We start from the raw sequence: 23,582 nt of genomic DNA, 5'->3' as shown, positions 1-23,582 counted from the left end.
GTGTGCTTCGGTTTCCCCGACTTTCTTGTGTTTAGTGCGTTTGGCTTCGCTTAAACCTTAGCCACCGCTTGCCGAAATTTCTACACTATCATCTGTCGATCTGCAGAGCTCGATGAAGGCATCGCGGCCGTTCCTGAGCTCGTGGAACGGTCGAATCTGTAGTTGTTTCCAGATCTCCCCCACACAACGGCCTCCCAGAAGCTTGGATTACAGAAGTACGCCACTACTCCCAGCCGGAGATTCTCGATTGAAAGCAGAATGACATGAGCTACACGCAGCTCCGATTTTTTTTTTTTTTGTGTCTGACCTACTTTGAAAGACTTTGTAGTCGATTTACTTACTACTATCGCTGTTGGAAACCAGGTGATAACCGCACAATATTTTAGAGACGATCAGGTAATGAAAATTTAGAATAAGTAAAACAGTATCAAAAGAAGTTGTGTGGTGGAGCAGCACATGCAATTCACGCTTCCTAGATAATCGTTACTGCATAGAATAATTCTTTTGTCTGCGGCGTCTTCAGTATCCGTCTTCTGGAAATTTTGCTTGCAGTATATTGTGCAATCTTTTCGTTATGAGTTGGTGCTTGGTTTCCCGATGTTCTTTTGTTTAGTGCATTCGCCTTCTCTTAACCCTGAGAAACCACATACCGAAACTGAGGCACTGCTGGCTGTTCATAAGCAGTGCTCGATGAAGTTATTTCGCTTTTTATTCGTTGCCTTTAATATTCTTCTCATCAGTGGTGAGTGCTGCCTGCAGAAAGCGTTTATCTTGCGAATTCGCGTGAAAGTTTGTGTTCCCTGTGAGGCCCACTACTTGGGATTAACTTGACTGCTCTAGCCAGGTGGCTCGTTGGTCTAGGGGTATGATTCCTGCTTTGGGTGCAGGAGGTCCCGGGTTCAAATCCCGGACGAGCCCTGCCATTTTGACCGTGCTGAAGAGTAGGTGGAACTCAGCCCCGGTTGCAGCTCCTCAATGAAGAGTAGACGCCTGTTATAGCACGTGGATATAACAAGAATGCGGCACCAGTAAAGTACGTAGGTGGAATTCGGTAGAAAGGCAGACGGTAATTTTGCATGCAACGGAAAACAAGGTTGTCTTTGCGGGATATGTGCACCGTGAGTGGAGATTCAGCTTAATTGTGCGACAGTCTACCCTCATCTTACTAGCGACGGCAACAACCAAGGGGTGGCGTGTAAGATTGAGCGTGGCTAAGAGTTTCTCATTATTAGTTAGCATCACACTTTGACAGAGCTGTGACAAGGCGAGTAGGGTGAGCTCAGGAAAGCCAGTAGCAAGCGCACTTGAAGTAGCCCTGAAGAACCGGATTATAAATTTTGCCAGCCATAATGGAGCTAGGGGCGTTCTCAGTTACCAAATACCGGCGCAATAAGAGAGCAACAGTATTTGACAGTAAAATGACGCCCTATCCGTCTAGCATACAACATTGCTTGTCTCTGCATACGCGGACGTGAGGTCATCTCGGAAATGAAATCCGAAATATAGATTACAATTGTTGTGTTCCCGCCCGGGATCGAACCGGGGACCTTCTGCGTGTAAAGCAGACGTGATAACCGCTACACCACGGAAACGACGGTTCTTTTCATGTACCACCCGGAGACTCGTAATAGCAACAGTTTTTCTTCTGTGTTAGCAAGGGCATCGGCTACGAGCTCCCTCCGATTCGTGAAGTTCCTGTAGTAAAAAACGTCGATGGAAACAATCCAACCGCGACAGACAGGGAGAACGCTGGCTGAGCTGCAGCCCTACATGGTGAGACCATCAAAGGTGGCGTCATTCACATGCAGTGCGTTTTCGGAACGAATAGGCTCGTTGGTCTAGGGGTATGATTCCTGCTTCGGGTGCAGGAGGTCCCGGGTTCAAATCCCGGACGAGCCCTTGCGTTTTGTACAACGGTGTGGTAACAAATCGCATGGCGGCGGCTGTTTCGCGCATTTCCAGGCCTCCAAGTCAGCGCTAAAATCCGACAACCAGTTCTGAAACCGTTTCATGTTTCATTTGAGCCATGTGCACCCTGCTGATGGAACGTTTGAAGTTGATTTAAATGGTCACAGTAGAGATCGTAGCAAGTGTCTTGCTGAGTGCGACGAAAACGGGTTTCCGCCCGCAATCGAGCCGGGGACCTTCTGCGTGTTCGGCACGGCGCCTGGGCTCGGCGGCAGCTGCTGCTCTTTCCTTCCTTACGAGATACCGTCGATTCGCGCAGTCGTTATTGCAAAAGATGTCACCAAAGGCAATCGCTTCGTTAGCGGCACTTTGCCTGGGCTCGGCGGCAGCTCTACATGGAGGCACCAGCAGCCCAGCCAGGCCGCCGCCGGCACCGGTGCGCCACAGCGCAAGGAGCCGGCGGCCGCCCTGCAATGCCCCTGTCGTTGCATATTCCACCCGCCCCATATCCTCTCCATGTCTGACTCACTACCCCAAATGACACTGCAGTCGACGTGCTTATTACTATCGCTTTTGGAAGAACCAAGGCGCAGTATTCTAGTGTCGAACCGGTACTGCAAATTGGGATTAAGCAAAAATTTATTGTGTGGTCGAGCGACAGCCTCGGCTCGCTCTTCCTACATGATCGCTTTTTGTGCGGAATAATTCCTAGCTCGCCGATGGCTTCAGAGTTGGTCTTCTCGAAGTTTTGCTTTCGCACTGCATTCCGCAATCTTTTCGTTATGAGTTGTGTGCTTCGGTTTCCCCGACTTTCTTGTGTTTAGTGCGTTTGGCTTCGCTTAAACCTTAGCCACCGCTTGCCGAAATTTCTACACTATCATCTGTCGATCTGCAGAGCTCGATGAAGGCATCGCGGCCGTTCCTGAGCTCGTGGAACGGTCGAATCTGTAGTTGTTTCCAGATCTCCCCCACACAACGGCCTCCCAGAAGCTTGGATTACAGAAGTACGCCACTACTCCCAGCCGGAGATTCTCGATTGAAAGCAGAATGACATGAGCTACACGCAGCTCCGATTTTTTTTTTTTTTGTGTCTGACCTACTTTGAAAGACTTTGTAGTCGATTTACTTACTACTATCGCTGTTGGAAACCAGGTGATAACCGCACAATATTTTAGAGACGATCAGGTAATGAAAATTTAGAATAAGTAAAACAGTATCAAAAGAAGTTGTGTGGTGGAGCAGCACATGCAATTCACGCTTCCTAGATAATCGTTACTGCATAGAATAATTCTTTTGTCTGCGGCGTCTTCAGTATCCGTCTTCTGGAAATTTTGCTTGCAGTATATTGTGCAATCTTTTCGTTATGAGTTGGTGCTTGGTTTCCCGATGTTCTTTTGTTTAGTGCATTCGCCTTCTCTTAACCCTGAGAAACCACATACCGAAACTGAGGCACTGCTGGCTGTTCATAAGCAGTGCTCGATGAAGTTATTTCGCTTTTTATTCGTTGCCTTTAATATTCTTCTCATCAGTGGTGAGTGCTGCCTGCAGAAAGCGTTTATCTTGCGAATTCGCGTGAAAGTTTGTGTTCCCTGTGAGGCCCACTACTTGGGATTAACTTGACTGCTCTAGCCAGGTGGCTCGTTGGTCTAGGGGTATGATTCCTGCTTTGGGTGCAGGAGGTCCCGGGTTCAAATCCCGGACGAGCCCTGCCATTTTGACCGTGCTGAAGAGTAGGTGGAACTCAGCCCCGGTTGCAGCTCCTCAATGAAGAGTAGACGCCTGTTATAGCACGTGGATATAACAAGAATGCGGCACCAGTAAAGTACGTAGGTGGAATTCGGTAGAAAGGCAGACGGTAATTTTGCATGCAACGGAAAACAAGGTTGTCTTTGCGGGATATGTGCACCGTGAGTGGAGATTCAGCTTAATTGTGCGACAGTCTACCCTCATCTTACTAGCGACGGCAACAACCAAGGGGTGGCGTGTAAGATTGAGCGTGGCTAAGAGTTTCTCATTATTAGTTAGCATCACACTTTGACAGAGCTGTGACAAGGCGAGTAGGGTGAGCTCAGGAAAGCCAGTAGCAAGCGCACTTGAAGTAGCCCTGAAGAACCGGATTATAAATTTTGCCAGCCATAATGGAGCTAGGGGCGTTCTCAGTTACCAAATACCGGCGCAATAAGAGAGCAACAGTATTTGACAGTAAAATGACGCCCTATCCGTCTAGCATACAACATTGCTTGTCTCTGCATACGCGGACGTGAGGTCATCTCGGAAATGAAATCCGAAATATAGATTACAATTGTTGTGTTCCCGCCCGGGATCGAACCGGGGACCTTCTGCGTGTAAAGCAGACGTGATAACCGCTACACCACGGAAACGACGGTTCTTTTAATGTACCACCCGGAGACTCGTAATAGCAACAGTTTTTCTTCTGTGTTAGCAAGGGCATCGGCTACGAGCTCCCTCCGATTCGTGAAGTTCCTGTAGTAAAAAACGTCGATGGAAACAATCCAACCGCGACAGACAGGGAGAACGCTGGCTGAGCTGCAGCCCTACATGGTGAGACCATCAAAGGTGGCGTCATTCACATGCAGTGCGTTTTCGGAACGAATAGGCTCGTTGGTCTAGGGGTATGATTCCTGCTTCGGGTGCAGGAGGTCCCGGGTTCAAATCCCGGACGAGCCCTTGCGTTTTGTACAACGGTGTGGTAACAAATCGCATGGCGGCGGCTGTTTCGCGCATTTCCAGGCCTCCAAGTCAGCGCTAAAATCCGACAACCAGTTCTGAAACCGTTTCATGTTTCATTTGAGCCATGTGCACCCTGCTGATGGAACGTTTGAAGTTGATTTAAATGGTCACAGTAGAGATCGTAGCAAGTGTCTTGCTGAGTGCGACGAAAACGGGTTTCCGCCCGCAATCGAGCCGGGAACCTTCTGCGTGTTCGGCACGGCGCCTGGGCTCGGCGGCAGCTGCTGCTCTTTCCTTCCTTACGAGATACCGTCGATTCGCGCAGTCGTTATTGCAAAAGATGTCACCAAAGGCAATCGCTTCGTTAGCGGCACTTTGCCTGGGCTCGGCGGCAGCTCTACATGGAGGCACCAGCAGCCCAGCCAGGCCGCCGCCGGCACCGGTGCGCCACAGCGCAAGGAGCCGGCGGCCGCCCTGCAATGCCCCTGTCGTTGCATATTCCACCCGCCCCATATCCTCTCCATGTCTGACTCACTACCCCAAATGACACTGCAGTCGACGTGCTTATTACTATCGCTTTTGGAAGAACCAAGGCGCAGTATTCTAGTGTCGAACCGGTACTGCAAATTGGGATTAAGCAAAAATTTATTGTGTGGTCGAGCGACAGCCTCGGCTCGCTCTTCCTACATGATCGCTTTTTGTGCGGAATAATTCCTAGCTCGCCGATGGCTTCAGAGTTGGTCTTCTCGAAGTTTTGCTTTCGCACTGCATTCCGCAATCTTTTCGTTATGAGTTGTGTGCTTCGGTTTCCCCGACTTTCTTGTGTTTAGTGCGTTTGGCTTCGCTTAAACCTTAGCCACCGCTTGCCGAAATTTCTACACTATCATCTGTCGATCTGCAGAGCTCGATGAAGGCATCGCGGCCGTTCCTGAGCTCGTGGAACGGTCGAATCTGTAGTTGTTTCCAGATCTCCCCCACACAACGGCCTCCCAGAAGCTTGGATTACAGAAGTACGCCACTACTCCCAGCCGGAGATTCTCGATTGAAAGCAGAATGACATGAGCTACACGCAGCTCCGATTTTTTTTTTTTTTTGTGTCTGACCTACTTTGAAAGACTTTGTAGTCGATTTACTTACTACTATCGCTGTTGGAAACCAGGTGATAACCGCACAATATTTTAGAGACGATCAGGTAATGAAAATTTAGAATAAGTAAAACAGTATCAAAAGAAGTTGTGTGGTGGAGCAGCACATGCAATTCACGCTTCCTAGATAATCGTTACTGCATAGAATAATTCTTTTGTCTGCGGCGTCTTCAGTATCCGTCTTCTGGAAATTTTGCTTGCAGTATATTGTGCAATCTTTTCGTTATGAGTTGGTGCTTGGTTTCCCGATGTTCTTTTGTTTAGTGCATTCGCCTTCTCTTAACCCTGAGAAACCACATACCGAAACTGAGGCACTGCTGGCTGTTCATAAGCAGTGCTCGATGAAGTTATTTCGCTTTTTATTCGTTGCCTTTAATATTCTTCTCATCAGTGGTGAGTGCTGCCTGCAGAAAGCGTTTATCTTGCGAATTCGCGTGAAAGTTTGTGTTCCCTGTGAGGCCCACTACTTGGGATTAACTTGACTGCTCTAACCAGGTGGCTCGTTGGTCTAGGGGTATGATTCCTGCTTTGGGTGCAGGAGGTCCCGGGTTCAAATCCCGGACGAGCCCTGCCATTTTGACCGTGCTGAAGAGTAGGTGGAACTCAGCCCCGGTTGCAGCTCCTCAATGAAGAGTAGACGCCTGTTATAGCACGTGGATATAACAAGAATGCGGCACCAGTAAAGTACGTAGGTGGAATTCGGTAGAAAGGCAGACGGTAATTTTGCATGCAACGGAAAACAAGGTTGTCTTTGCGGGATATGTGCACCGTGAGTGGAGATTCAGCTTAATTGTGCGACAGTCTACCCTCATCTTACTAGCGACGGCAACAACCAAGGGGTGGCATGTAAGATTGAGCGTGGCTAAGAGTTTCTCATTATTAGTTAGCATCACACTTTGACAGAGCTGTGACAAGGCGAGTAGGGTGAGCTCAGGAAAGCCAGTAGCAAGCGCACTTGAAGTAGCCCTGAAGAACCGGATTATAAATTTTGCCAGCCATAATGGAGCTAGGGGCGTTCTCAGTTACCAAATACCGGCGCAATAAGAGAGCAACAGTATTTGACAGTAAAATGACGCCCTATCCGTCTAGCATACAACATTGCTTGTCTCTGCATACGCGGACGTGAGGTCATCTCGGAAATGAAATCCGAAATATAGATTACAATTGTTGTGTTCCCGCCCGGGATCGAACCGGGGACCTTCTGCGTGTAAAGCAGACGTGATAACCGCTACACCACGGAAACGACGGTTCTTTTCATGTACCACCCGGAGACTCGTAATAGCAACAGTTTTTCTTCTGTGTTAGCAAGGGCATCGGCTACGAGCTCCCTCCGATTCGTGAAGTTCCTGTAGTAAAAAACGTCGATGGAAACAATCCAACCGCGACAGACAGGGAGAACGCTGGCTGAGCTGCAGCCCTACATGGTGAGACCATCAAAGGTGGCGTCATTCACATGCAGTGCGTTTTCGGAACGAATAGGCTCGTTGGTCTAGGGGTATGATTCCTGCTTCGGGTGCAGGAGGTCCCGGGTTCAAATCCCGGACGAGCCCTTGCGTTTTGTACAACGGTGTGGTAACAAATCGCATGGCGGCGGCTGTTTCGCGCATTTCCAGGCCTCCAAGTCAGCGCTAAAATCCGACAACCAGTTCTGAAACCGTTTCATGTTTCATTTGAGCCATGTGCACCCTGCTGATGGAACGTTTGAAGTTGATTTAAATGGTCACAGTAGAGATCGTAGCAAGTGTCTTGCTGAGTGCGACGAAAACGGGTTTCCGCCCGCAATCGAGCCGGGGACCTTCTGCGTGTTCGGCACGGCGCCTGGGCTCGGCGGCAGCTGCTGCTCTTTCCTTCCTTACGAGATACCGTCGATTCGCGCAGTCGTTATTGCAAAATATGTCACCAAAGGCAATCGCTTCGTTAGCGGCACTTTGCCTGGGCTCGGCGGCAGCTCTACATGGAGGCACCAGCAGCCCAGCCAGGCCGCCGCCGGCACCGGTGCGCCACAGCGCAAGGAGCCGGCGGCCGCCCTGCAATGCCCCTGTCGTTGCATATTCCACCCGCCCCATATCCTCTCCATGTCTGACTCACTACCCCAAATGACACTGCAGTCGACGTGCTTATTACTATCGCTTTTGGAAGAACCAAGGCGCAGTATTCTAGTGTCGAACCGGTACTGCAAATTGGGATTAAGCAAAAATTTATTGTGTGGTCGAGCGACAGCCTCGGCTCGCTCTTCCTACATGATCGCTTTTTGTGCGGAATAATTCCCAGCTCGCCGATGGCTTCAGAGTTGGTCTTCTCGAAGTTTTGCTTTCGCACTGCATTCCGCAATCTTTTCGTTATGAGTTGTGTGCTTCGGTTTCCCCGACTTTCTTGTGTTTAGTGCGTTTGGCTTCGCTTAAACCTTAGCCACCGCTTGCCGAAATTTCTACACTATCATCTGTCGATCTGCAGAGCTCGATGAAGGCATCGCGGCCGTTCCTGAGCTCGTGGAACGGTCGAATCTGTAGTTGTTTCCAGATGTCCCCCACACAACGGCCTCCCAGAAGCTTGGATTACAGAAGTACGCCACTACTCCAGGCCGGAGATTCTCGATTGAAAGCAGAATGACATGAGCTACACGCAGCTCCGATTTTTTTTTTTTTTGTGTCTGACCTACTTTGAAAGACTTTGTAGTCGATTTACTTACTACTATCGCTGTTGGAAACCAGGTGATAACCGCACAATATTTTAGAGACGATCAGGTAATGAAAATTTAGAATAAGTAAAACAGTATCAAAAGAAGTTGTGTGGTGGAGCAGCACATGCAATTCACGCTTCCTAGATAATCGTTACTGCATAGAATAATTCTTTTGTCTGCGGCGTCTTCAGTATCCGTCTTCTGGAAATTTTGCTTGCAGTATATTGTGCAATCTTTTCGTTATGAGTTGGTGCTTGGTTTCCCGATGTTCTTTTGTTTAGTGCATTCGCCTTCTCTTAACCCTGAGAAACCACATACCGAAACTGAGGCACTGCTGGCTGTTCATAAGCAGTGCTCGATGAAGTTATTTCGCTTTTTATTCGTTGCCTTTAATATTCTTCTCATCAGTGGTGAGTGCTGCCTGCAGAAAGCGTTTATCTTGCGAATTCGCGTGAAAGTTTGTGTTCCCTGTGAGGCCCACTACTTGGGATTAACTTGACTGCTCTAGCCAGGTGGCTCGTTGGTCTAGGGGTATGATTCCTGCTTTGGGTGCAGGAGGTCCCGGGTTCAAATCCCGGACGAGCCCTGCCATTTTGACCGTGCTGAAGAGTAGGTGGAACTCAGCCCCGGTTGCAGCTCCTCAATGAAGAGTAGACGCCTGTTATAGCACGTGGATATAACAAGAATGCGGCACCAGTAAAGTACGTAGGTGGAATTCGGTAGAAAGGCAGACGGTAATTTTGCATGCAACGGAAAACAAGGTTGTCTTTGCGGGATATGTGCACCGTGAGTGGAGATTCAGCTTAATTGTGCGACAGTCTACCCTCATCTTACTAGCGACGGCAACAACCAAGGGGTGGCATGTAAGATTGAGCGTGGCTAAGAGTTTCTCATTATTAGTTAGCATCACACTTTGACAGAGCTGTGACAAGGCGAGTAGGGTGAGCTCAGGAAAGCCAGTAGCAAGCGCACTTGAAGTAGCCCTGAAGAACCGGATTATAAATTTTGCCAGCCATAATGGAGCTAGGGGCGTTCTCAGTTACCAAATACCGGCGCAATAAGAGAGCAACAGTATTTGACAGTAAAATGACGCCCTATCCGTCTAGCATACAACATTGCTTGTCTCTGCATACGCGGACGTGAGGACATCTCGGAAATGAAATCCGAAATATAGATTACAATTGTTGTGTTCCCGCCCGGGATCGAACCGGGGACCTTCTGCGTGTAAAGCAGACGTGATAACCGCTACACCACGGAAACGACGGTTCTTTTCATGTACCACCCGGAGACTCGTAATAGCAACAGTTTTTCTTCTGTGTTAGCAAGGGCATCGGCTACGAGCTCCCTCCGATTCGTGAAGTTCCTGTAGTAAAAAACGTCGATGGAAACAATCCAACCGCGACAGACAGGGAGAACGCTGGCTGAGCTGCAGCCCTACATGGTGAGACCATCAAAGGTGGCGTCATTCACATGCAGTGCGTTTTCGGAACGAATAGGCTCGTTGGTCTAGGGGTATGATTCCTGCTTCGGGTGCAGGAGGTCCCGGGTTCAAATCCCGGACGAGCCCTTGCGTTTTGTACAACGGTGTGGTAACAAATCGCATGGCGGCGGCTGTTTCGCGCATTTCCAGGCCTCCAAGTCAGCGCTAAAATCCGACAACCAGTTCTGAAACCGTTTCATGTTTCATTTGAGCCATGTGCACCCTGCTGATGGAACGTTTGAAGTTGATTTAAATGGTCACAGTAGAGATCGTAGCAAGTGTCTTGCTGAGTGCGACGAAAACGGGTTTCCGCCCGCAATCGAGCCGGGGACCTTCTGCGTGTTCGGCACGGCGCCTGGGCTCGGCGGCAGCTGCTGCTCTTTCCTTCCTTACGAGATACCGTCGATTCGCGCAGTCGTTATTGCAAAAGATGTCACCAAAGGCAATCGCTTCGTTAGCGGCACTTTGCCTGGGCTCGGCGGCAGCTCTACATGGAGGCACCAGCAGCCCAGCCAGGCCGCCGCCGGCACCGGTGCGCCACAGCGCAAGGAGCCGGCGGCCGCCCTGCAATGCCCCTGTCGTTGCATATTCCACCCGCCCCATATCCTCTCCATGTCTGACTCACTACCCCAAATGACACTGCAGTCGACGTGCTTATTACTATCGCTTTTGGAAGAACCAAGGCGCAGTATTCTAGTGTCGAACCGGTACTGCAAATTGGGATTAAGCAAAAATTTATTGTGTGGTCGAGCGACAGCCTCGGCTCGCTCTTCCTACATGATCGCTTTTTGTGCGGAATAATTCCTAGCTCGCCGATGGCTTCAGAGTTGGTCTTCTCGAAGTTTTGCTTTCGCACTGCATTCCGCAATCTTTTCGTTATGAGTTGTGTGCTTCGGTTTCCCCGACTTTCTTGTGTTTAGTGCGTTTGGCTTCGCTTAAACCTTAGCCACCGCTTGCCGAAATTTCTACACTATCATCTGTCGATCTGCAGAGCTCGATGAAGGCATCGCGGCCGTTCCTGAGCTCGTGGAACGGTCGAATCTGTAGTTGTTTCCAGATCTCCCCCACACAACGGCCTCCCAGAAGCTTGGATTACAGAAGTACGCCACTACTCCAGGCCGGAGATTCTCGATTGAAAGCAGAATGACATGAGCTACACGCAGCTCCGATTTTTTTTTTTTTGTGTCTGACCTACTTTGAAAGACTTTGTAGTCGATTTACTTACTACTATCGCTGTTGGAAACCAGGTGATAACCGCACAATATTTTAGAGACGATCAGGTAATGAAAATTTAGAATAAGTAAAACAGTATCAAAAGAAGTTGTGTGGTGGAGCAGCACATGCAATTCACGCTTCCTAGATAATCGTTACTGCATAGAATAATTCTTTTGTCTGCGGCGTCTTCAGTATCCGTCTTCTGGAAATTTTGCTTGCAGTATATTGTGCAATCTTTTCGTTATGAGTTGGTGCTTGGTTTCCCGATGTTCTTTTGTTTAGTGCATTCGCCTTCTCTTAACCCTGAGAAACCACATACCGAAACTGAGGCACTGCTGGCTGTTCATAAGCAGTGCTCGATGAAGTTATTTCGCTTTTTATTCGTTGCCTTTAATATTCTTCTCATCAGTGGTGAGTGCTGCCTGCAGAAAGCGTTTATCTTGCGAATTCGCGTGAAAGTTTGTGTTCCCTGTGAGGCCCACTACTTGGGATTAACTTGACTGCTCTAGCCAGGTGGCTCGTTGGTCTAGGGGTATGATTCCTGCTTTGGGTGCAGGAGGTCCCGGGTTCAAATCCCGGACGAGCCCTGCCATTTTGACCGTGCTGAAGAGTAGGTGGAACTCAGCCCCGGTTGCAGCTCCTCAATGAAGAGTAGACGCCTGTTATAGCACGTGGATATAACAAGAATGCGGCACCAGTAAAGTACGTAGGTGGAATTCGGTAGAAAGGCAGACGGTAATTTTGCATGCAACGGAAAACAAGGTTGTCTTTGCGGGATATGTGCACCGTGAGTGGAGATTCAGCTTAATTGTGCGACAGTCTACCCTCATCTTACTAGCGACGGCAACAACCAAGGGGTGGCATGTAAGATTGAGCGTGGCTAAGAGTTTCTCATTATTAGTTAGCATCACACTTTGACAGAGCTGTGACAAGGCGAGTAGGGTGAGCTCAGGAAAGCCAGTAGCAAGCGCACTTGAAGTAGCCCTGAAGAACCGGATTATAAATTTTGCCAGCCATAATGGAGCTAGGGGCGTTCTCAGTTACCAAATACCGGCGCAATAAGAGAGCAACAGTATTTGACAGTAAAATGACGCCCTATCCGTCTAGCATACAACATTGCTTGTCTCTGCATACGCGGACGTGAGGTCATCTCGGAAATGAAATCCGAAATATAGATTACAATTGTTGTGTTCCCGCCCGGGATCGAACCGGGGACCTTCTGCGTGTAAAGCAGACGTGATAACCGCTACACCACGGAAACGACGGTTCTTTTCATGTACCACCCGGAGACTCGTAATAGCAACAGTTTTTCTTCTGTGTTAGCAAGGGCATCGGCTACGAGCTCCCTCCGATTCGTGAAGTTCCTGTAGTAAAAAACGTCGATGGAAACAATCCAACCGCGACAGACAGGGAGAACGCTGGCTGAGCTGCAGCCCTACATGGTGAGACCATCAAAGGTGGCGTCATTCACATGCAGTGCGTTTTCGGAACGAATAGGCTCGTTGGTCTAGGGGTATGATTCCTGCTTCGGGTGCAGGAGGTCCCGGGTTCAAATCCCGGACGAGCCCTTGCGTTTTGTACAACGGTGTGGTAACAAATCGCATGGCGGCGGCTGTTTCGCGCATTTCCAGGCCTCCAAGTCAGCGCTAAAATCCGACAACCAGTTCTGAAACCGTTTCATGTTTCATTTGAGCCATGTGCACCCTGCTGATGGAACGTTTGAAGTTGATTTAAATGGTCACAGTAGAGATCGTAGCAAGTGTCTTGCTGAGTGCGACGAAAACGGGTTTCCGCCCGCAATCGAGCCGGGGACCTTCTGCGTGTTCGGCACGGCGCCTGGGCTCGGCGGCAGCTGCTGCTCTTTCCTTCCTTACGAGATACCGTCGATTCGCGCAGTCGTTATTGCAAAATATGTCACCAAAGGCAATCGCTTCGTTAGCGGCACTTTGCCTGGGCTCGGCGGCAGCTCTACATGGAGGCACCAGCAGCCCAGCCAGGCCGCCGCCGGCACCGGTGCGCCACAGCGCAAGGAGCCGGCGGCCGCCCTGCAATGCCCCTGTCGTTGCATATTCCACCCGCCCCATATCCTCTCCATGTCTGACTCACTACCCCAAATGACACTGCAGTCGACGTGCTTATTACTATCGCTTTTGGAAGAACCAAGGCGCAGTATTCTAGTGTCGAACCGGTACTGCAAATTGGGATTAAGCAAAAATTTATTGTGTGGTCGAGCGACAGCCTCGGCTCGCTCTTCCTACATGATCGCTTTTTGTGCGGAATAATTCCCAGCTCGCCGATGGCTTCAGAGTTGGTCTTCTCGAAGTTTTGCTTTCGCACTGCATTCCGCAATCTTTTCGTTATGAGTTGTGTGCTTCGGTTTCCCCGACTTTCTTGTGTTTAGTGCGTTTGGCTTCGCTTAAACCTTAGCCACCGCTTGCCGAAATTTCTACACTATCATCTGTCGATCTGCAGAGCTCGATGAAGGCATCGCGGCCGTTCCTGAGCTCGTGGAACGGTCGAATCTGTAGTTGTTTCCAGATCTCCCCCACACAACGGCCTCCCAGAAGCTTGGATTACAGAAGTACGCCACTACTCCAGGCCGGAGATTCTCGATTGAAAGCAGAATGACATGAGCTACACGCAGCTCCGATTTTTTTTTTTTTTGTGTCTGACCTACTTTGAAAGACTTTGTAGTCGATTTACTTACTACTATCGCTGTTGGAAACCAGGTGATAACCGCACAATATTTTAGAGACGATCAGGTAATGAAAATTTAGAATAAGTAAAACAGTATCAAAAGAAGTTGTGTGGTGGAGCAGCACATGCAATTCACGCTTCCTAGATAATCGTTACTGCATAGAATAATTCTTTTGTCTGCGGCGTCTTCAGTATCCGTCTTCTGGAAATTTTGCTTGCAGTATATTGTGCAATCTTTTCGTTATGAGTTGGTGCTTGGTTTCCCGATGTTCTTTTGTTTAGTGCATTCGCCTTCTCTTAACCCTGAGAAACCACATACCGAAACTGAGGCACTGCTGGCTGTTCATAAGCAGTGCTCGATGAAGTTATTTCGCTTTTTATTCGTTGCCTTTAATATTCTTCTCATCAGTGGTGAGTGCTGCCTGCAGAAAGCGTTTATCTTGCGAATTCGCGTGAAAGTTTGTGTTCCCTGTGAGGCCCACTACTTGGGATTAACTTGACTGCTCTAGCCAGGTGGCTCGTTGGTCTAGGGGTATGATTCCTGCTTTGGGTGCAGGAGGTCCCGGGTTCAAATCCCGGACGAGCCCTGCCATTTTGACCGTGCTGAAGAGTAGGTGGAACTCAGCCCCGGTTGCAGCTCCTCAATGAAGAGTAGACGCCTGTTATAGCACGTGGATATAACAAGAATGCGGCACCAGTAAAGTACGTAGGTGGAATTCGGTAGAAAGGCAGACGGTAATTTTGCATGCAACGGAAAACAAGGTTGTCTTTGCGGGATATGTGCACCGTGAGTGGAGATTCAGCTTAATTGTGCGACAGTCTACCCTCATCTTACTAGCGACGGCAACAACCAAGGGGTGGCATGTAAGATTGAGCGTGGCTAAGAGTTTCTCATTATTAGTTAGCATCACACTTTGACAGAGCTGTGACAAGGCGAGTAGGGTGAGCTCAGGAAAGCCAGTAGCAAGCGCACTTGAAGTAGCCCTGAAGAACCGGATTATAAATTTTGCCAGCCATAATGGAGCTAGGGGCGTTCTCAGTTACCAAATACCGGCGCAATAAGAGAGCAACAGTATTTGACAGTAAAATGACGCCCTATCCGTCTAGCATACAACATTGCTTGTCTCTGCATACGCGGACGTGAGGACATCTCGGAAATGAAATCCGAAATATAGATTACAATTGTTGTGTTCCCGCCCGGGATCGAACCGGGGACCTTCTGCGTGTAAAGCAGACGTGATAACCGCTACACCACGGAAACGACGGTTCTTTTCATGTACCACCCGGAGACTCGTAATAGCAACAGTTTTTCTTCTGTGTTAGCAAGGGCATCGGCTACGAGCTCCCTCCGATTCGTGAAGTTCCTGTAGTAAAAAACGTCGATGGAAACAATCCAACCGCGACAGACAGGGAGAACGCTGGCTGAGCTGCAGCCCTACATGGTGAGACCATCAAAGGTGGCGTCATTCACATGCAGTGCGTTTTCGGAACGAATAGGCTCGTTGGTCTAGGGGTATGATTCCTGCTTCGGGTGCAGGAGGTCCCGGGTTCAAATCCCGGACGAGCCCTTGCGTTTTGTACAACGGTGTGGTAACAAATCGCATGGCGGCGGCTGTTTCGCGCATTTCCAGGCCTCCAAGTCAGCGCTAAAATCCGACAACCAGTTCTGAAACCGTTTCATGTTTCATTTGAGCCATGTGCACCCTGCTGATGGAACGTTTGAAGTTGATTTAAATGGTCACAGTAGAGATCGTAGCAAGTGTCTTGCTGAGTGCGACGAAAACGGGTTTCCGCCCGCAATCGAGCCGGGGACCTTCTGCGTGTTCGGCACGGCGCCTGGGCTCGGCGGCAGCTGCTGCTCTTTCCTTCCTTACGAGATACCGTCGATTCGCGCAGTCGTTATTGCAAAAGATGTCACCAAAGGCAATCGCTTCGTTAGCGGCACTTTGCCTGGGCTCGGCGGCAGCTCTACATGGAGGCACCAGCAGCCCAGCCAGGCCGCCGCCGGCACCGGTGCGCCACAGCGCAAGGAGCCGGCGGCCGCCCTGCAATGCCCCTGTCGTTGCATATTCCACCCGCCCCATATCCTCTCCATGTCTGACTCACTACCCCAAATGACACTGCAGTCGACGTGCTTATTACTATCGCTTTTGGAAGAACCAAGGCGCAGTATTCTAGTGTCGAACCGGTACTGCAAATTGGGATTAAGCAAAAATTTATTGTGTGGTCGAGCGACAGCCTCGGCTCGCTCTTCCTACATGATCGCTTTTTGTGCGGAATAATTCCTAGCTCGCCGATGGCTTCAGAGTTGGTCTTCTCGAAGTTTTGCTTTCGCACTGCATTCCGCAATCTTTTCGTTATGAGTTGTGTGCTTCGGTTTCCCCGACTTTCTTGTGTTTAGTGCGTTTGGCTTCGCTTAAACCTTAGCCACCGCTTGCCGAAATTTCTACACTATCATCTGTCGATCTGCAGAGCTCGATGAAGGCATCGCGGCCGTTCCTGAGCTCGTGGAACGGTCGAATCTGTAGTTGTTTCCAGATCTCCCCCACACAACGGCCTCCCAGAAGCTTGGATTACAGAAGTACGCCACTACTCCAGGCCGGAGATTCTCGATTGAAAGCAGAATGACATGAGCTACACGCAGCTCCGATTTTTTTTTTTTTGTGTCTGACCTACTTTGAAAGACTTTGTAGTCGATTTACTTACTACTATCGCTGTTGGAAACCAGGTGATAACCGCACAATATTTTAGAGACGATCAGGTAATGAAAATTTAGAATAAGTAAAACAGTATCAAAAGAAGTTGTGTGGTGGAGCAGCACATGCAATTCACGCTTCCTAGATAATCGTTACTGCATAGAATAATTCTTTTGTCTGCGGCGTCTTCAGTATCCGTCTTCTGGAAATTTTGCTTGCAGTATATTGTGCAATCTTTTCGTTATGAGTTGGTGCTTGGTTTCCCGATGTTCTTTTGTTTAGTGCATTCGCCTTCTCTTAACCCTGAGAAACCACATACCGAAACTGAGGCACTGCTGGCTGTTCATAAGCAGTGCTCGATGAAGTTATTTCGCTTTTTATTCGTTGCCTTTAATATTCTTCTCATCAGTGGTGAGTGCTGCCTGCAGAAAGCGTTTATCTTGCGAATTCGCGTGAAAGTTTGTGTTCCCTGTGAGGCCCACTACTTGGGATTAACTTGACTGCTCTAGCCAGGTGGCTCGTTGGTCTAGGGGTATGATTCCTGCTTTGGGTGCAGGAGGTCCCGGGTTCAAATCCCGGACGAGCCCTGCCATTTTGACCGTGCTGAAGAGTAGGTGGAACTCAGCCCCGGTTGCAGCTCCTCAATGAAGAGTAGACGCCTGTTATAGCACGTGGATATAACAAGAATGCGGCACCAGTAAAGTACGTAGGTGGAATTCGGTAGAAAGGCAGACGGTAATTTTGCATGCAACGGAAAACAAGGTTGTCTTTGCGGGATATGTGCACCGTGAGTGGAGATTCAGCTTAATTGTGCGACAGTCTACCCTCATCTTACTAGCGACGGCAACAACCAAGGGGTGGCATGTAAGATTGAGCGTGGCTAAGAGTTTCTCATTATTAGTTAGCATCACACTTTGACAGAGCTGTGACAAGGCGAGTAGGGTGAGCTCAGGAAAGCCAGTAGCAAGCGCACTTGAAGTAGCCCTGAAGAACCGGATTATAAATTTTGCCAGCCATAATGGAGCTAGGGGCGTTCTCAGTTACCAAATACCGGCGCAATAAGAGAGCAACAGTATTTGACAGTAAAATGACGCCCTATCCGTCTAGCATACAACATTGCTTGTCTCTGCATACGCGGACGTGAGGACATCTCGGAAATGAAATCCGAAATATAGATTACAATTGTTGTGTTCCCGCCCGGGATCGAACCGGGGACCTTCTGCGTGTAAAGCAGACGTGATAACCGCTACACCACGGAAACGACGGTTCTTTTCATGTACCACCCGGAGACTCGTAATAGCAACAGTTTTTCTTCTGTGTTAGCAAGGGCATCGGCTACGAGCTCCCTCCGATTCGTGAAGTTCCTGTAGTAAAAAACGTCGATGGAAACAATCCAACCGCGACAGACAGGGAGAACGCTGGCTGAGCTGCAGCCCTACATGGTGAGACCATCAAAGGTGGCGTCATTCACATGCAGTGCGTTTTCGGAACGAATAGGCTCGTTGGTCTAGGGGTATGATTCCTGCTTCGGGTGCAGGAGGTCCCGGGTTCAAATCCCGGACGAGCCCTTGCGTTTTGTACAACGGTGTGGTAACAAATCGCATGGCGGCGGCTGTTTCGCGCATTTCCAGGCCTCCAAGTCAGCGCTAAAATCCGACAACCAGTTCTGAAACCGTTTCATGTTTCATTTGAGCCATGTGCACCCTGCTGATGGAACGTTTGAAGTTGATTTAAATGGTCACAGTAGAGATCGTAGCAAGTGTCTTGCTGAGTGCGACGAAAACGGGTTTCCGCCCGCAATCGAGCCGGGGACCTTCTGCGTGTTCGGCACGGCGCCTGGGCTCGGCGGCAGCTGCTGCTCTTTCCTTCCTTACGAGATACCGTCGATTCGCGCAGTCGTTATTGCAAAAGATGTCACCAAAGGCAATCGCTTCGTTAGCGGCACTTTGCCTGGGCTCGGCGGCAGCTCTACATGGAGGCACCAGCAGCCCAGCCAGGCCGCCGCCGGCACCGGTGCGCCACAGCGCAAGGAGCCGGCGGCCGCCCTGCAATGCCCCTGTCGTTGCATATTCCACCCGCCCCATATCCTCTCCATGTCTGACTCACTACCCCAAATGACACTGCAGTCGACGTGCTTATTACTATCGCTTTTGGAAGAACCAAGGCGCAGTATTCTAGTGTCGAACCGGTACTGCAAATTGGGATTAAGCAAAAATTTATTGTGTGGTCGAGCGACAGCCTCGGCTCGCTCTTCCTACATGATCGCTTTTTGTGCGGAATAATTCCTAGCTCGCCGATGGCTTCAGAGTTGGTCTTCTCGAAGTTTTGCTTTCGCACTGCATTCCGCAATCTTTTCGTTATGAGTTGTGTGCTTCGGTTTCCCCGACTTTCTTGTGTTTAGTGCGTTTGGCTTCGCTTAAACCTTAGCCACCGCTTGCCGAAATTTCTACACTATCATCTGTCGATCTGCAGAGCTCGATGAAGGCATCGCGGCCGTTCCTGAGCTCGTGGAACGGTCGAATCTGTAGTTGTTTCCAGATCTCCCCCACACAACGGCCTCCCAGAAGCTTGGATTACAGAAGTACGCCACTACTCCAGGCCGGAGATTCTCGATTGAAAGCAGAATGACATGAGCTACACGCAGCTCCGATTTTTTTTTTTTTGTGTCTGACCTACTTTGAAAGACTTTGTAGTCGATTTACTTACTACTATCGCTGTTGGAAACCAGGTGATAACCGCACAATATTTTAGAGACGATCAGGTAATAAAATTTAGAATAAGTAAAACAGTATCAAAAGAAGTTGTGTGGTGGAGCAGCACATGCAATTCACGCTTCCTAGATAATCGTTACTGCATAGAATAATTCTTTTGTCTGCGGCGTCTTCAGTATCCGTCTTCTGGAAATTTTGCTTGCAGTATATTGTGCAATCTTTTCGTTATGAGTTGGTGCTTGGTTTCCCGATGTTCTTTTGTTTAGTGCATTCGCCTTCTCTTAACCCTGAGAAACCACATACCGAAACTGAGGCACTGCTGGCTGTTCATAAGCAGTGCTCGATGAAGTTATTTCGCTTTTTATTCGTTGCCTTTAATATTCTTCTCATCAGTGGTGAGTGCTGCCTGCAGAAAGCGTTTATCTTGCGAATTCGCGTGAAAGTTTGTGTTCCCTGTGAGGCCCACTACTTGGGATTAACTTGACTGCTCTAGCCAGGTGGCTCGTTGGTCTAGGGGTATGATTCCTGCTTTGGGTGCAGGAGGTCCCGGGTTCAAATCCCGGACGAGCCCTGCCATTTTGACCGTGCTGAAGAGTAGGTGGAACTCAGCCCCGGTTGCAGCTCCTCAATGAAGAGTAGACGCCTGTTATAGCACGTGGATATAACAAGAATGCGGCACCAGTAAAGTACGTAGGTGGAATTCGGTAGAAAGGCAGACGGTAATTTTGCATGCAACGGAAAACAAGGTTGTCTTTGCGGGATATGTGCACCGTGAGTGGAGATTCAGCTTAATTGTGCGACAGTCTACCCTCATCTTACTAGCGACGGCAACAACCAAGGGGTGGCATGTAAGATTGAGCGTGGCTAAGAGTTTCTCATTATTAGTTAGCATCACACTTTGACAGAGCTGTGACAAGGCGAGTAGGGTGAGCTCAGGAAAGCCAGTAGCAAGCGCACTTGAAGTAGCCCTGAAGACCCGGATTATAAATTTTGCCAGCCATAATGGAGCTAGGGGCGTTCTCAGTTACCAAATACCGGCGCAATAAGAGAGCAACAGTATTTGACAGTAAAATGACGCCCTATCCGTCTAGCATACAACATTGCTTGTCTCTGCATACGCGGACGTGAGGTCATCTCGGAAATGAAATCCGAAATATAGATTAAAATTGTTGTGTTCCCGCCCGGGATCGAACCGGGGACCTTCTGCGTGTAAAGCAGACGTGATAACCGCTACACCACGGAAACGACGGTTCTTTTCATCTACCACCCGGAGACTCGTAATAGCAACAGCTTTTCTTCTGTGTTAGCAAGGGCATCGGCTGCGAGCTCCCTCCGATTCGTGAAGTTCCTGTAGTAAAAAACGTCGATGGAAACAATCCAACCGCGACAGACAGGGAGAACGCTGGCTGAGCTGCAGCCCTACATGGTGAGACCATCAAAGGTGGCGTCATTCACATGCAGTGCGTTTTCGGAACGAATAGGCTCGTTGGTCTAGGGGTATGATTCCTGCTTCGGGTGCAGGAGGTCCCGGGTTCAAATCCCGGACGAGCCCTTGCGTTTTGTACAACGGTGTGGTAACAAATCGCATGGCGGCGGCTGTTTCGCGCATTTCCAGGCCTCCAAGTCAGCGCTAAAATCCGACAACCAGTTCTGAAACCGTTTCATGTTTCATTTGAGCCATGTGCACCCTGCTGATGGAACGTTTGAAGTTGATTTAAATGGTCACAGTAGAGATCGTAGCAAGTGTCTTGCTGAGTGCGACGAAAACGGGTTTCCGCCCGCAATCGAGCCGGGAACCTTCTGCGTGTTCGGCACGGCGCCTGGGCTCGGCGGCAGCTGCTGCTCTTTCCTTCCTTACGAGATACCGTCGATTCGCGCAGTCGTTATTGCAAAAGATGTCACCAAAGGCAATCGCTTCGTTAGCGGCACTTTGCCTGGGCTCGGCGGCAGCTCTACATGGAGGCACCAGCAGCCCAGCCAGGCCGCCGCCGGCACCGGTGCGCCACAGCGCAAGGAGCCGGCGGCCGCCCTGCAATGCCCCTGTCGTTGCATATTCCACCCGCCCCATATCCTCTCCATGTCTGACTCACTACCCCAAATGACACTGCAGTCGACGTGCTTATTACTATCGCTTTTGGAAGAACCAAGGCGCAGTATTCTAGTGTCGAACCGGTACTGCAAATTGGGATTAAGCAAAAATTTATTGTGTGGTCGAGCGACAGCCTCGGCTCGCTCTTCCTACATGATCGCTTTTTGTGCGGAATAATTCCTAGCTCGCCGATGGCTTCAGAGTTGGTCTTCTCGAAGTTTTGCTTTCGCACTGCATTCCGCAATCTTTTCGTTATGAGTTGTGTGCTTCGGTTTCCCCGACTTTCTTGTGTTTAGTGCGTTTGGCTTCGCTTAAACCTTAGCCACCGCTTGCCGAAATTTCTACACTATCATCTGTCGATCTGCAGAGCTCGATGAAGGCATCGCGGCCGTTCCTGAGCTCGTGGAACGGTCGAATCTGTAGTTGTTTCCAGATCTCCCCCACACAACGGCCTCCCAGAAGCTTGGATTACAGAAGTACGCCACTACTCCCAGCCGGAGATTCTCGATTGAAAGCAGAATGACATGAGCTACACGCAGCTCCGATTTTTTTTTTTTTTTGTGTCTGACCTACTTTGAAAGACTTTGTAGTCGATTTACTTACTACTATCGCTGTTGGAAACCAGGTGATAACCGCACAATATTTTAGAGACGATCAGGTAATGAAAATTTAGAATAAGTAAAACAGTATCAAAAGAAGTTGTGTGGTGGAGCAGCACATGCAATTCACGCTTCCTAGATAATCGTTACTGCATAGAATAATTCTTTTGTCTGCGGCGTCTTCAGTATCCGTCTTCTGGAAATTTTGCTTGCAGTATATTGTGCAATCTTTTCGTTATGAGTTGGTGCTTGGTTTCCCGATGTTCTTTTGTTTAGTGCATTCGCCTTCTCTTAACCCTGAGAAACCACATACCGAAACTGAGGCACTGCTGGCTGTTCATAAGCAGTGCTCGATGAAGTTATTTCGCTTTTTATTCGTTGCCTTTAATATTCTTCTCATCAGTGGTGAGTGCTGCCTGCAGAAAGCGTTTATCTTGCGAATTCGCGTGAAAGTTTGTGTTCCCTGTGAGGCCCACTACTTGGGATTAACTTGACTGCTCTAGCCAGGTGGCTCGTTGGTCTAGGGGTATGATTCCTGCTTTGGGTGCAGGAGGTCCCGGGTTCAAATCCCGGACGAGCCCTGCCATTTTGACCGTGCTGAAGAGTAGGTGGAACTCAGCCCCGGTTGCAGCTCCTCAATGAAGAGTAGACGCCTGTTATAGCACGTGGATATAACAAGAATGCGGCACCAGTAAAGTACGTAGGTGGAATTCGGTAGAAAGGCAGACGGTAATTTTGCATGCAACGGAAAACAAGGTTGTCTTTGCGGGATATGTGCACCGTGAGTGGAGATTCAGCTTAATTGTGCGACAGTCTACCCTCATCTTACTAGCGACGGCAACAACCAAGGGGTGGCATGTAAGATTGAGCGTGGCTAAGAGTTTCTCATTATTAGTTAGCATCACACTTTGACAGAGCTGTGACAAGGCGAGTAGGGTGAGCTCAGGAAAGCCAGTAGCAAGCGCACTTGAAGTAGCCCTGAAGAACCGGATTATAAATTTTGCCAGCCATAATGGAGCTAGGGGCGTTCTCAGTTACCAAATACCGGCGCAATAAGAGAGCAACAGTATTTGACAGTAAAATGACGCCCTATCCGTCTAGCATACAACATTGCTTGTCTCTGCATACGCGGACGTGAGGTCATCTCGGAAATGAAATCCGAAATATAGATTAAAATTGTTGTGTTCCCGCCCGGGATCGAACCGGGGACCTTCTGCGTGTAAAGCAGACGTGATAACCGCTACACCACGGAAACGACGGTTCTTTTCATGTACCACCCGGAGACTCGTAATAGCAACAGTTTTTCTTCTGTGTTAGCAAGGGCATCGGCTACGAGCTCCCTCCGATTCGTGAAGTTCCTGTAGTAAAAAACGTCGATGGAAACAATCCAACCGCGACAGACAGGGAGAACGCTGGCTGAGCTGCAGCCCTACATGGTGAGACCATCAAAGGTGGCGTCATTCACATGCAGTGCGTTTTCGGAACGAATAGGCTCGTTGGTCTAGGGGTATGATTCCTGCTTCGGGTGCAGGAGGTCCCGGGTTCAAATCCCGGACGAGCCCTTGCGTTTTGTACAACGGTGTGGTAACAAATCGCATGGCGGCGGCTGTTTCGCGCATTTCCAGGCCTCCAAGTCAGCGCTAAAATCCGACAACCAGTTCTGAAACCGTT

The 23,582-nt window shown here is 49.4% G+C and overlaps 27 non-coding genes across 27 annotated transcripts; 18 read left to right on the top strand and 9 right to left on the bottom strand.

The window, feature by feature from the left end:
- The first annotated feature begins 846 nt into the window (after positions 1 to 846).
- On the top strand, positions 847 to 918 carry Trnap-ugg. The gene has a single exon. It is a non-coding gene; the product is annotated as a tRNA-Pro (tRNA).
- A 601-nt stretch (positions 919 to 1,519) lies between these two features.
- Trnav-uac lies at positions 1,520 to 1,592 on the bottom strand. Its single transcript has one exon. It is a non-coding gene; the product is annotated as a tRNA-Val (tRNA).
- A 235-nt stretch (positions 1,593 to 1,827) lies between these two features.
- On the top strand, positions 1,828 to 1,899 carry Trnap-cgg. The gene has a single exon. It is a non-coding gene; the product is annotated as a tRNA-Pro (tRNA).
- A 1,644-nt stretch (positions 1,900 to 3,543) lies between these two features.
- Positions 3,544 to 3,615, top strand: Trnap-ugg. The gene has a single exon. It is a non-coding gene; the product is annotated as a tRNA-Pro (tRNA).
- A 601-nt stretch (positions 3,616 to 4,216) lies between these two features.
- On the bottom strand, positions 4,217 to 4,289 carry Trnav-uac. Its single transcript has one exon. It is a non-coding gene; the product is annotated as a tRNA-Val (tRNA).
- Positions 4,290 to 4,524: 235 nt separating this feature from the next.
- Positions 4,525 to 4,596, top strand: Trnap-cgg. The gene has a single exon. It is a non-coding gene; the product is annotated as a tRNA-Pro (tRNA).
- Positions 4,597 to 6,241: 1,645 nt separating this feature from the next.
- Positions 6,242 to 6,313, top strand: Trnap-ugg. The gene has a single exon. It is a non-coding gene; the product is annotated as a tRNA-Pro (tRNA).
- Positions 6,314 to 6,914: 601 nt separating this feature from the next.
- Trnav-uac lies at positions 6,915 to 6,987 on the bottom strand. The gene has a single exon. It is a non-coding gene; the product is annotated as a tRNA-Val (tRNA).
- Positions 6,988 to 7,222: 235 nt separating this feature from the next.
- Trnap-cgg lies at positions 7,223 to 7,294 on the top strand. The gene has a single exon. It is a non-coding gene; the product is annotated as a tRNA-Pro (tRNA).
- A 1,644-nt stretch (positions 7,295 to 8,938) lies between these two features.
- Trnap-ugg lies at positions 8,939 to 9,010 on the top strand. The gene has a single exon. It is a non-coding gene; the product is annotated as a tRNA-Pro (tRNA).
- Positions 9,011 to 9,611: 601 nt separating this feature from the next.
- Positions 9,612 to 9,684, bottom strand: Trnav-uac. The gene has a single exon. It is a non-coding gene; the product is annotated as a tRNA-Val (tRNA).
- A 235-nt stretch (positions 9,685 to 9,919) lies between these two features.
- Trnap-cgg lies at positions 9,920 to 9,991 on the top strand. Its single transcript has one exon. It is a non-coding gene; the product is annotated as a tRNA-Pro (tRNA).
- A 1,643-nt stretch (positions 9,992 to 11,634) lies between these two features.
- Positions 11,635 to 11,706, top strand: Trnap-ugg. The gene has a single exon. It is a non-coding gene; the product is annotated as a tRNA-Pro (tRNA).
- A 601-nt stretch (positions 11,707 to 12,307) lies between these two features.
- On the bottom strand, positions 12,308 to 12,380 carry Trnav-uac. The gene has a single exon. It is a non-coding gene; the product is annotated as a tRNA-Val (tRNA).
- Positions 12,381 to 12,615: 235 nt separating this feature from the next.
- On the top strand, positions 12,616 to 12,687 carry Trnap-cgg. The gene has a single exon. It is a non-coding gene; the product is annotated as a tRNA-Pro (tRNA).
- Positions 12,688 to 14,331: 1,644 nt separating this feature from the next.
- Trnap-ugg lies at positions 14,332 to 14,403 on the top strand. The gene has a single exon. It is a non-coding gene; the product is annotated as a tRNA-Pro (tRNA).
- Positions 14,404 to 15,004: 601 nt separating this feature from the next.
- Positions 15,005 to 15,077, bottom strand: Trnav-uac. Its single transcript has one exon. It is a non-coding gene; the product is annotated as a tRNA-Val (tRNA).
- Positions 15,078 to 15,312: 235 nt separating this feature from the next.
- On the top strand, positions 15,313 to 15,384 carry Trnap-cgg. The gene has a single exon. It is a non-coding gene; the product is annotated as a tRNA-Pro (tRNA).
- Positions 15,385 to 17,027: 1,643 nt separating this feature from the next.
- Positions 17,028 to 17,099, top strand: Trnap-ugg. The gene has a single exon. It is a non-coding gene; the product is annotated as a tRNA-Pro (tRNA).
- A 601-nt stretch (positions 17,100 to 17,700) lies between these two features.
- On the bottom strand, positions 17,701 to 17,773 carry Trnav-uac. The gene has a single exon. It is a non-coding gene; the product is annotated as a tRNA-Val (tRNA).
- A 235-nt stretch (positions 17,774 to 18,008) lies between these two features.
- Positions 18,009 to 18,080, top strand: Trnap-cgg. The gene has a single exon. It is a non-coding gene; the product is annotated as a tRNA-Pro (tRNA).
- A 1,642-nt stretch (positions 18,081 to 19,722) lies between these two features.
- Trnap-ugg lies at positions 19,723 to 19,794 on the top strand. Its single transcript has one exon. It is a non-coding gene; the product is annotated as a tRNA-Pro (tRNA).
- A 601-nt stretch (positions 19,795 to 20,395) lies between these two features.
- On the bottom strand, positions 20,396 to 20,468 carry Trnav-uac. Its single transcript has one exon. It is a non-coding gene; the product is annotated as a tRNA-Val (tRNA).
- A 235-nt stretch (positions 20,469 to 20,703) lies between these two features.
- On the top strand, positions 20,704 to 20,775 carry Trnap-cgg. The gene has a single exon. It is a non-coding gene; the product is annotated as a tRNA-Pro (tRNA).
- A 1,645-nt stretch (positions 20,776 to 22,420) lies between these two features.
- Trnap-ugg lies at positions 22,421 to 22,492 on the top strand. The gene has a single exon. It is a non-coding gene; the product is annotated as a tRNA-Pro (tRNA).
- Positions 22,493 to 23,093: 601 nt separating this feature from the next.
- Positions 23,094 to 23,166, bottom strand: Trnav-uac. Its single transcript has one exon. It is a non-coding gene; the product is annotated as a tRNA-Val (tRNA).
- Positions 23,167 to 23,401: 235 nt separating this feature from the next.
- Positions 23,402 to 23,473, top strand: Trnap-cgg. The gene has a single exon. It is a non-coding gene; the product is annotated as a tRNA-Pro (tRNA).
- The last annotated feature ends 109 nt before the right edge of the window (positions 23,474 to 23,582 follow it).

Source organism: Schistocerca americana, chromosome 2, assembly GCF_021461395.2.
Source record: "Schistocerca americana isolate TAMUIC-IGC-003095 chromosome 2, iqSchAmer2.1, whole genome shotgun sequence".
Classification (NCBI taxonomy): Eukaryota; Metazoa; Arthropoda; class Insecta; order Orthoptera; family Acrididae; genus Schistocerca; species Schistocerca americana.
This window is presented reverse-complemented; position numbering and strand designations above follow the sequence as displayed.